Consider the following 10,354-nt stretch of genomic DNA (forward strand, 5'->3'; position numbering starts at 1 on the left):
TATGAATATGTATGTACATTTATGTTTATGCATATATATGAATATGTATGTACATTTATGATTATGCATATATATGAATATGTATGTACATTTATGTTTATGCATATATATGAATATGTATGTACATTTATGATTATGCATATATATGAATATGTATGTACATTTATGATTATGCATATATATGAATATGTATGTACATTTATGATTATGCATATATATGAATATGTATGTACATTTATGATTATGCATATATATGAATATGTATGTACATTTATGTTTATGCATATATATGAATATGTATGTACATTTATGTTTATGCATATATATGAATATGTATGTACATTTATGTTTATGCATATATATGAATATGTATGTACATTTATGTTTATGCATATATATGAATATGTATGTACATTTATGTTTATGCATATATATGAATATGTATGTACATTTATGTTTATGCATATATATGAATATGTATGTACATTTATGTTTATGCATATATATGAATATGTATGTACATTTATGATTATGCATATATATGAATATGTATGTACATTTATGATTATGCATATATATGAATATGTATGTACATTTATGATTATGCATATATATGAATATGTATGTACATTTATGATTATGCATATATATGAATATGTATGTACATTTATGATTATGCATATATATGAATATGTATGTACATTTATGATTATGCATATATATGAATATGTATGTACATTTATGATTATGCATATATATGAATATGTATGTACATTTATGATTATGCATATATATGAATATGTATGTACATTTATGTTTATGCATATATATGAATATGTATGTACATTTATGTTTATGCATATATATGAATATGTATGTACATTTATGTTTATGCATATATATGAATATGTATGTACATTTATGATTATTGAAACTATTGGAATAACCCCAGCTCATTTGCTTTAATAACATAATTTTTTAAATATGACACATATAGGTAATATGAGATTTTTTAATAATCGAGCTGGAGTTAATTTTTTAATCAATTTACATATATTCTTGCCCAAATAAGATATTAAAACGATTGGAATAATCCCAGCTCATTTGCTTAAATAATATAATTTTTTAAATATGACACATATAAGTAATATGAGATATTTAAATAATCGTGCTGGAGTTAATTTTTTAATCTAAATACATATGTTCTTGCCCAAATAAAAATATGCTATAAAAATTAAAATAATAATGTTATAAATAATATGTTATAATACTTTAAACTCGAATAATATTTTTTGACAGAAATCAGCTGATAAATGTCAAAAAGTTTTAATCGAGTTTAAAGTACTATAACATTTTATTTAAAGCATATTATTTTATAAATTTTATTACATATTCTTATTTTAAAATTAATTAACAAATTAACGTTTTAGTCAGCTGATTTCTGTCAAAAATATTAATTGCGGATAAAGTATTATAACATATTATATTACTTAAAATATATTATTATAATTATAATATGTTGTAAATAAAATCATATGTTATAATATATGTATAGTTTGTCCGCGATTAATATTTTTTGACGCAGAAATCAGCTGATAACTGTGAAAAAATATTAATCCTAGATAAAGCATTATAATTTATTATTTTCAACATATTACTATTTTAATTTTTATAATTTATTATTATTTTAAATTTTAATTAGCCAATTTACGCTTTATTAATATTTTTGACATACATCAGCTGATTAAAGCGTTAATATGCTAAATAAATTTTAAAATAATATTATGTTATGAAAATTAAAATAATAATATGTTTTAAATAAAATGTTATAGGACTTTAAACTCGATTAATATTTTTTGACAGTTATCAGCTGATTTCTGTATAATTCTTTTTAACATAAATAAATTTGAGGAATAGTGCGCGCGTTGCGCGAGCTTGTGTTGTTCTAGGCCTTTTTTAAAAAAGGCATGTCAAGTCAATTCTCGCAAGTTTATATATATATATAATCTGTACTGTGAAATTTTAATTTTAAGCTAATGAATCGAGTGTTCCTTTTTTTTGCGAAAATTCTTCTTGTCGCTGAAAGAAGAGACGTCAAACAATTTCCAAATTTTTCGGAAAATAGATTTTTTTTCAACTTTATTTTCATCTCTGTGCACAGTGTATTTCGAAACAATCTGTAATATATACGCGAAAAGATATAGCAGCGTTAAATTAATCATTTATGAGATATTGACGCTAAATTGAGAATAAAATAGTCCATTGATTTTAAAATGGAATCGCGCATAATTCTGAATTCGCAAGCTGCCTAAAAGTTGCCTCTTTTTTGTGATGTTGATTAGCTGCCTCAATATGCATTGTAAATTATATTCATAGCATCGAGGCTGTCATTGCGAGGGTTAGCAGTTTGACAGTTTGTCCAAAATAAAATAAAATAAAATAATAATATGTTTTAATATTTTAAATTCGATTTATATTTTTGACAGTTATTAGCTGATTTCTGCTTCAAAAAATATTAATCGCGGATAAAGTATACATATATTATAACTATATATTATAACATATTATTTTATTTACAATATATTATTATAATTAAAATAATAATATATTTTAAGTAATATAATATATTATAATACTTTTTATTTTATTTTATTTTATTTTGGACAAACTGTCAAACATACTGCTAACTCTCGCGATGACAACTGCTCGATGCTATGAATATAATGCACAACGCGAATCGAGACAGCCAATTAGTACCGCAGAAAAGCGACAACAATGTCAATAACATGCCTTTTTTTAGAAAGGGATTATTTTTATTATTTCAAGTACAATCAATAAGATTCTTTATAAAATGATATACGAGTGGCGCGGGGCTTTTCTCGGTGCCATTACCGTATAAAGATTAAAAAATCCATCTCATTTTATTGCTTGTGTATTCTTCCTTATCGACTATCTCTTTCGTTCCTCATATATGTATATCAACAGTAGGAATATCTCTTTCCTGTATCTCATGAAAGTACGCAATCGTGTCACCGATACAATTAAAAAAAAAATACAGGATTTCGAGAAGAAAATTATTGAATTTTATGCATGTTTTATTTAAACAGATAAAATTATGACCATTACGAAAATGATTTACTTCAAAAATTTACTACAAAAAAGTAAAACGTGTATTTAGAGTCACTTTATAATTTTTTGCGCAATGCAGAATTTAGAAATATGCATATTTTATTTTTAGATTGGTTCAAGTAAAAGAACGTAACAGTAACGTGCATGAAATGAAATGATACTTATTGGTATAAATAGTAACATATGGTGCGTATGAATATCGATTGATGCAAATGTTTATCAACGTTGATGTAATTGCACGGACGTTAGTATGATATATGTATAATTGAAATCACTCGGTGACCTCGGTAATTCCGTCATTTAATTTTTTTGTTTTATATATATGTATTTTTACATAGTCATAATAACACACCGGTATCGAAACCCGGCTGCACGACATTTCTTGCACAAGTAGTTTACCTTGCAACTCGTATGCACTGTATTTCGCCTTTCATCGATAAATCATGATTGCGCGATTCTTTAATACAAAAAGGAAGGAAAACGAAAGAGGAAAAAAATGAAATAAATACCTCCGAGATGGGTTTACGTGGAGAATCATTGTGAAGAGATTCGATATCGGAAAGAAACGAAAATCGGGGAACGCGAAGGTTGAAGGTTGAAGCGGAGGGAACTCAAGGGAACGCTCTCTCGATCGATGTATACGCTTGATTGAACCCGGTACAAAAAAGAAATTCATTTCTTGATCCGAGGAGAAGGTCTCGGAAGATCGAAAGGTCGTCTCGTCTCCCAGGAAACGTCTCGAGACTCTCTTTAGCTCTCCTAGCCTCGAGTTACGTATCAGATACGCTATCCTACATAGTTTTGCGGCTCACGAGTGATATCGCGATCATTTCTGTTTGTTGCGACCATTTTTGATAAAGGTTTCGCGACGTAAGCGAAACATTTTTTTATACAAATGTAGAAAAATATCCGATAATCCCTACTTTTGTAAGTTTATTTATTTTTATTTATTTGTTTCTCTAATTTTACTGTTATTTATTTCTTTACTTGTTCTCGGAAGATAAAAAGAATTCACTGACAATCGCAAACATATTTTGCGATGTAAACGAATAATTATATACCGTGAAAATTTGATTTTTCTCTCGTTTTCTGGAATATAATTTTCAGAAGATGCGAACAATTACGTCGCGTAGAGAATATACGTTCATAAATCGGAGATAAATCATACTGTTCTATAGAATCGTGATAATACGAGCTGGCGATATCTAGCGTCGTATAATTCTCAGTGCACACGCAAGGTGCTTTAATTAAAATTCCATTTGCTTGTTCAGCTTGATAGGAATTTTTCAACTGGCCCAAGAGTGTCGCCAGATTACGGCAGCTTCCGGCTGCTTTTCTATTCTTGTCGAACGTATAATTTTGGACATATGCACACAAGTTCATTTCAGCAGAGTGAATAATGAAACAGAAAGATTATTCATGTCCAACTGTGTTACAATGATGATACACTACAATTACTGTGCAAATAAAGTTTTGCAGAGTAACGAGATTGAATTGATGAAGACTTGCTTCTCATAAACTATAATTATCATGACAACGTGATTCCGATAATAATTATACATTATGTTAAGATGATGAGAAGATTAAAATATTAATATTATTCGTGTTATATGTTATTCACTTAATTAAAAATAATTAGATTCATAATTACCACTAATTTTTCATGTCTTTTCTTTTTCATTAATGCACAAAAGAAAGCTTGATCTTTTTCTCATTGAAATAAAAAAAAATGTCTCGAGTATTTTAATGAGGGGGTATTTTTTTAGGAGGGCATGAAAAAAATATATTCAAGCAAATGATAACTTGATTAATAAGATGAAAAAGTGACTTTTTGAGAAACACACACACACACACACACACACACACACACACATAATTTAATATCATTATGACTGTCAATGAGAATCACTGCGACTTCCCGCCAATACGCCGATGTGTCATAGGTAAATATACATATATTGTATATACCTGTAACTTGTTATCAGCGTTAACACGCAACTCGCTCGCAACGCTCCGTTTCTCTGCTCTCTCGCGTTTGGTTCGGCCAGTTCTCGTCCATTCTCTCTCCTCATTATTCCCTATCCTCGTCTCGCTCTTTCTCAGACATTGCTCTCCCTACTACGTTTCTCTATTTCTCTCGTACTCTACGTACATTATACGAACAACTCGTCGTCAGTCAGTACAGAGGCATCGTTGCCGGCGCCTCGTTTATCTCGCTCCTTCTTTTTCTCCTTCTCCCTTTTTCTCTCTTCCTCTCGTCTTTTCGCTCTCCCACCCCTCCCACGCCCTCATCTTGACTTTGTTTAATTTTTTTTCTCTCATTAATCGTATCGCGTTATCATTTCCCTCTAGGACCAGCGCCCTATTCCGGAGTTTCATTTAAAACATTTTTATCCACGCTCCCACGTCTCCACTCAGCTTCGAAATCCTTCTTCGTCCCCTCGAATCCCTTTTTACGCAAAGAAGAAGAGAATGCCGCGAAAAATTGCGCACTATTCGTTATCGTGTGACAGTGACAGTGTGTTCGTGTCTGAGGTGTGACGACGATAAGAGCCTTCCCCCTTCCCTCTCTTTTGCGATAAGGAGTTAATCCGTCGTCGCGCACAGGAATACGGGAAGATCGGAGGAAAACGGACCTTTTTCGCGACTTCTTCTACCGGGGATTTACATGTATAGTAACGGATTCATAAATGCATACATACGCGTGCTACTTTCGACAAGAATTGCACTCGCTGCAAAAGCTGCAGCCCGTTCTTTCATGTCGCCAAGTTATATCGCGGAGTCATCTTTTATTCCCGTTCTCTGTTTCGCGTTACGTTCGGCTACGACTTACACGTGATTTCCCAAATAAATATCCCAAAAAGTGCGCGCACAAATATCGTTACCTTTGACAAAATTCTTTCACCGCGACGACGCTTTTCACGATGTATGCACGCATGAGCAGCCACTGCGAACGATAGACGAAGAGTAAGTTTGCATTTTACAGATTTGTACAAATCTCGCATTTGTTTGGGCAAATCTGCCTGTCAATTCTTATCTCGCTTCTGTTTCGTGCCAAATGTATCCATATCGCGATATATCGTCGATTTTCTCCAAGGTAGAACGATATTCCGACGCGAGGATTATCGCTTATATGTACGTACATGCTAATTATCGCGTACAGAATCGCATATCGATGTGACGGCATCATTGACGATAGTGATTAAATTTAGGAATGATCGATGCAACGATCGTCATCATCGTATTAACCAGGGATCGAGCGGTGCTCGTTAATCCGTTAAACGTGCTCTGACAACAACTTTATACCTTCTGCTATCGAAACCAAGACACACATGTATCTAATCTTAATTATCCACGATTGTTTCTTTCGCCTGAGTCATTGAATATACGCATATTAACATTCATTACAATACGAGCTCGATTTTATTCATAAACCTGATTAGTATTTATGTGATTCTGCCTCCTCTTTTATGATGAGCGATTGTTCCCAAACATTATTGTCGAAGTAAAGCTCCTCCCTTCTATAATAATTCAAATATTTAACATTAACGTGCTTATTAATCTGTAATGTATTCTTTTTCAATTTAGATTTATTGTTAGGTTACTTTAAAATATGAAAATTGTACGTGAAATCTAATCTTTCTTATAATTTCTCGGCACTAAATTTTTGGAGCAACAACGATATATTTTGACAGTAATAGAATAAACATTTATTTGCTTTTCTTATTAATTATTTTATTAATTAGAATAGCTCCAGTAAATTATTGATTAAAATTTATATTGCAAAAAAATTAATCTCAGTTGCTCGTTCCAGATATACATATGTATATATTGCTCCGGCTGCATAATAATTTTAATATCGCGTTCCATAAAGTACGTAGAATATCGTTCATATTCATAAACAACACACGAAGTTTCCGCGACGATGAATTTATCATCGCGAAAACTTCGAGGTTGTCTGTCTGCCTGTTCAAAGGAACCGACGTGCCCTCGATGGTTATCTTCAGGCAAGGGCTCTTTACGTTAGCCTGCAAGTGCACGTTGCATTTGTGTTCAGTCTATACGGACTTATTACGTATATTATCTATATGCGAATCGAGACTTATTACACGTTATCGTTGAAACAGGAAAAAAAAAAGATATATAAAATTCCCGCGAAATTCAGCGCCTCGGCGATTTATTAGCTACATAGAAAACAGCTGTTGTCGAGGAATTTAACGCGAAGGAAAATAGCGAACCGGTTTGCGATACATCTTTTTAGTTTTTTACGCAAATTTAAATGCTAATTTTTTAAGTTTCGTTTCTATGCCGTCTTTGTTTTATAATTTTTTTGTACGGAGCGGTTTTTCGAAGCAGATATCTCGAATATCGGAAAATTTTCCTACCAAATTGATCTGCATATATACAAAGAGGATACGGTTAAAATCAGTACTTTTATCCTCGACGTTGATTACCTTACAAGCGACGGAGGTGACTCTCGCGGATGCACGTGTGTATGTCTCTCTTTCTCTCGCATTTCGTATTCCGCGAACCACCTACGGTCGGCAAACTCCAAAGGACCACTTTGGAATTGTCGTTTCGCGACCCAATGACGATAATGAGATAACGAGTGTCGCGACAATTAAGGAATACGTGTCTGTCAATTACCGGCTTTGTTCTTCGGTTCCGTTTATTTCTGCTTCGATCGCGCGGTCGTCTATTTCGTCGGCTCGCCGATCAAGTTCTTCGCTGATGATCGTGAAACGTGGATAAAAGGATGATGGCGTTTCCGCATTATTACCGCGTTATTCTCGCGTATACTACTTGCCGTCCATTATCTGCCAATCTACCATCTTCAGCCTTTCTCCACATTCATCGTATAGTCATTATACTAAAAATTATGCAGACGTAAATTAATCTCCTGAAGAGGCAATATGTATTTTTAAATATATTTATTTATTATATTTTATTTTTTTATTATATTTATATTGATCACTGATAATAATCCAGATGTTATAAAAATATGTAAATTTGAATGAATAAAATATGTAATGCATTAGAAATTTTAAAATAAAAATACATCTATACATAAAGGTTTAATTTAAAAATGTATGATGTGTATATACGTGCGAGCGTATTGCATTATATTATTATTAAATAAAATATTGTGTTAATCTATGGTTATTATTACACCGAAACGCAAACATTATGTACTAGTATAAATTACTATTTCGTTGGGTGAAATGTGATGTACTCGCGGACTGGGTAAGAACTTGATCATCGCGTGAGCGTAATTGCGATATCGCAATATATAGGCGAATTATTATTTATATAATCGCAGCGAGAGCAAGCTGATATTTTGCGAAACGGTACCGTAAATCAACACCGGTATATTGGTTTCACTTGTGAATATTGCGTTTCTTCTACATACTGCTGCCCGCTCGTCACGTTTCGCGCGTCGCGTTGTAACTCGTATATAGTAGCTGCGAGTAACGCGAATTCTCCGGCCAGTCGATTGCAAACATTTTCCGGGAAAACGTCGGTGCAACGCGCGTCGATGTAGTTAACAATGTTAAGTCCCATTTGCGTGCAGTCTCGAACCGGAGCGTGCCGATGAACAAGCGCACTCGATCGAAGTGTCACGCGTTGCATCGGAATCAGGCGCGTCTGAAGGTTGCGATGAATGTTAATTAATTAATTAATTTTTTTCATAATTAAACCTTTCGTAGATGTCTATCTTCCTTCTCTTTTTAAAGTACGATCTTTTATCTTTAATATAAAAAAATGTAACGTACACAAAAAGAGGCAAGAATTATCGGAGCAGAACAAGTATCGTTTTATTAATCCATGAACACCATATGCCTAATTAATTGGCCAGCGAGTTAACATATGCGGTGCGATAAATATGAGATCGATATGGCTGATATGAGAAAATAATCTGCCAATTTTTTGGCCGACTTGTGCGATATTGATATGAAATTAATAGCAAGTGACTCCTTATCCTATCTGATAAACGAGAATATGTAACGAATCTCTGGCAAAAAGTAGTTCATTTGGCAGATTGCCACAGTTTCTGGGTTAATGTGCCATTAGATGAATATTACGTGAATTTGAAGACTACAACATAATAGATTATTAATTATTATAATCCTAAATTAAATGAGGATTCAACGCGCGCTATTTTCTTCATACAGATGTACATTATTTGCATTAGTTTCTCTTTCTCATCTCTTTTTATACTTAACTTTTTTGTAGTATTATTATTTTTTATAGTTACTCATTTTAATGCACTCAGTGAAAGTAATTTAATGTAGTTTTTCAGCGAATAAAATGGAATATTTTCATGTATTTTTCTACTCGTTTATGCATCTTTCTTAATATATAATTTTACTTTTGCTTTCTGCCTCTATCTCTTCATTTTTGTCGTTACATTTCATATACCTACAAAATACACTTACTTTTCATTATTTTAAAATTTTATTTCTTACTTTGATTTTAATAATGAATTACATTTGCACAAAATAAAAATACCACTTTAATATACGTATATGTATATTCTTCAATTAGTAATGTCTTTGAGTAGAGCTTGTCTTTGCGCGATGCAAATAAATGTATATTCTTACTTTTCTCCTTTCGACATGTGTATCCTTGACGCTTACGTCATTTCGAGGGGAAATACGGGCGGAAGCGAGCATGACGGTATCACGGGAAAAAGGGATTCAAAGTCGTGTGGTGGTATGCTCGTTTTAGACGCTTTGTAGGTTCCTTGAACGAATTCGTTACGGTCGTTGCACTTTGCGACGCGGCTCCTTGACAGAGAAAGAGAGAGAAAGAGATAGACATTGATCGCATGCGAACGACTATATGAGAGGAGATTTTCTGCTTCGATATTTAGAATATGTATACACGAGTTTAGACTACTCCGGGATTTGTTGACGCACCCTCGCACGACCCGGGAGCATTAACTTCGCTCGTGCGGGCACGTGCTCTCGAGCATATGTGGCTGGTGCGCACATGGCTTCGTACGTATATCACGTACTTGACCGGGTTAAATACCGGCGCGGCGATGAACTTATGGGACAATTTCCAGCGACTATACAGGGTGTAATAAAAATGTGATTCGCTATTTCAGGAGCGTATTCCACTCGTCGAAATGAGCAAAAAATTTTATATAAACATAAATGCATCCAAAAATGCATCGTTTTTACATTATATTTAGCTTGGTTAAGATAATTTCAAAGGATAC

At 32.7% G+C, this 10,354-nt stretch overlaps 1 protein-coding gene and 1 long non-coding RNA gene across 25 annotated transcripts in view; one reads left to right on the forward strand and one right to left on the reverse strand.

Moving 5' to 3' along the window:
* The window catches only part of LOC145946103 (uncharacterized), a 198,757-nt gene that overhangs the window by 12,004 nt on the left and 176,399 nt on the right, over positions 1-10,354 (forward strand). The window contains exon 1 of one of the 24 annotated variants that reach the window (XM_083055508.1): positions 5,123-6,096. The exons of the other annotated variants lie outside the window; for them this stretch is intronic. The gene's annotated coding sequence lies outside the window, so the exon portion shown is untranslated. Of the gene's footprint in view, positions 1-5,122; positions 6,097-10,354 lie in introns of those variants that run through there. 24 annotated transcript variants of the gene reach the window in all.
* LOC145946110 (uncharacterized) overlaps positions 1-10,354 on the reverse strand; it is a 112,715-nt gene that overhangs the window by 7,473 nt on the left and 94,888 nt on the right. The window lies entirely within an intron of this gene.

This window comes from Prenolepis imparis, unplaced genomic scaffold, assembly GCF_030444845.1.
Source record: "Prenolepis imparis isolate NDT839.2.m4 unplaced genomic scaffold, iyPreImpa1.0 SCAF_15, whole genome shotgun sequence".
In the NCBI taxonomy this organism is placed as follows: domain Eukaryota; kingdom Metazoa; phylum Arthropoda; class Insecta; order Hymenoptera; family Formicidae; genus Prenolepis; species Prenolepis imparis.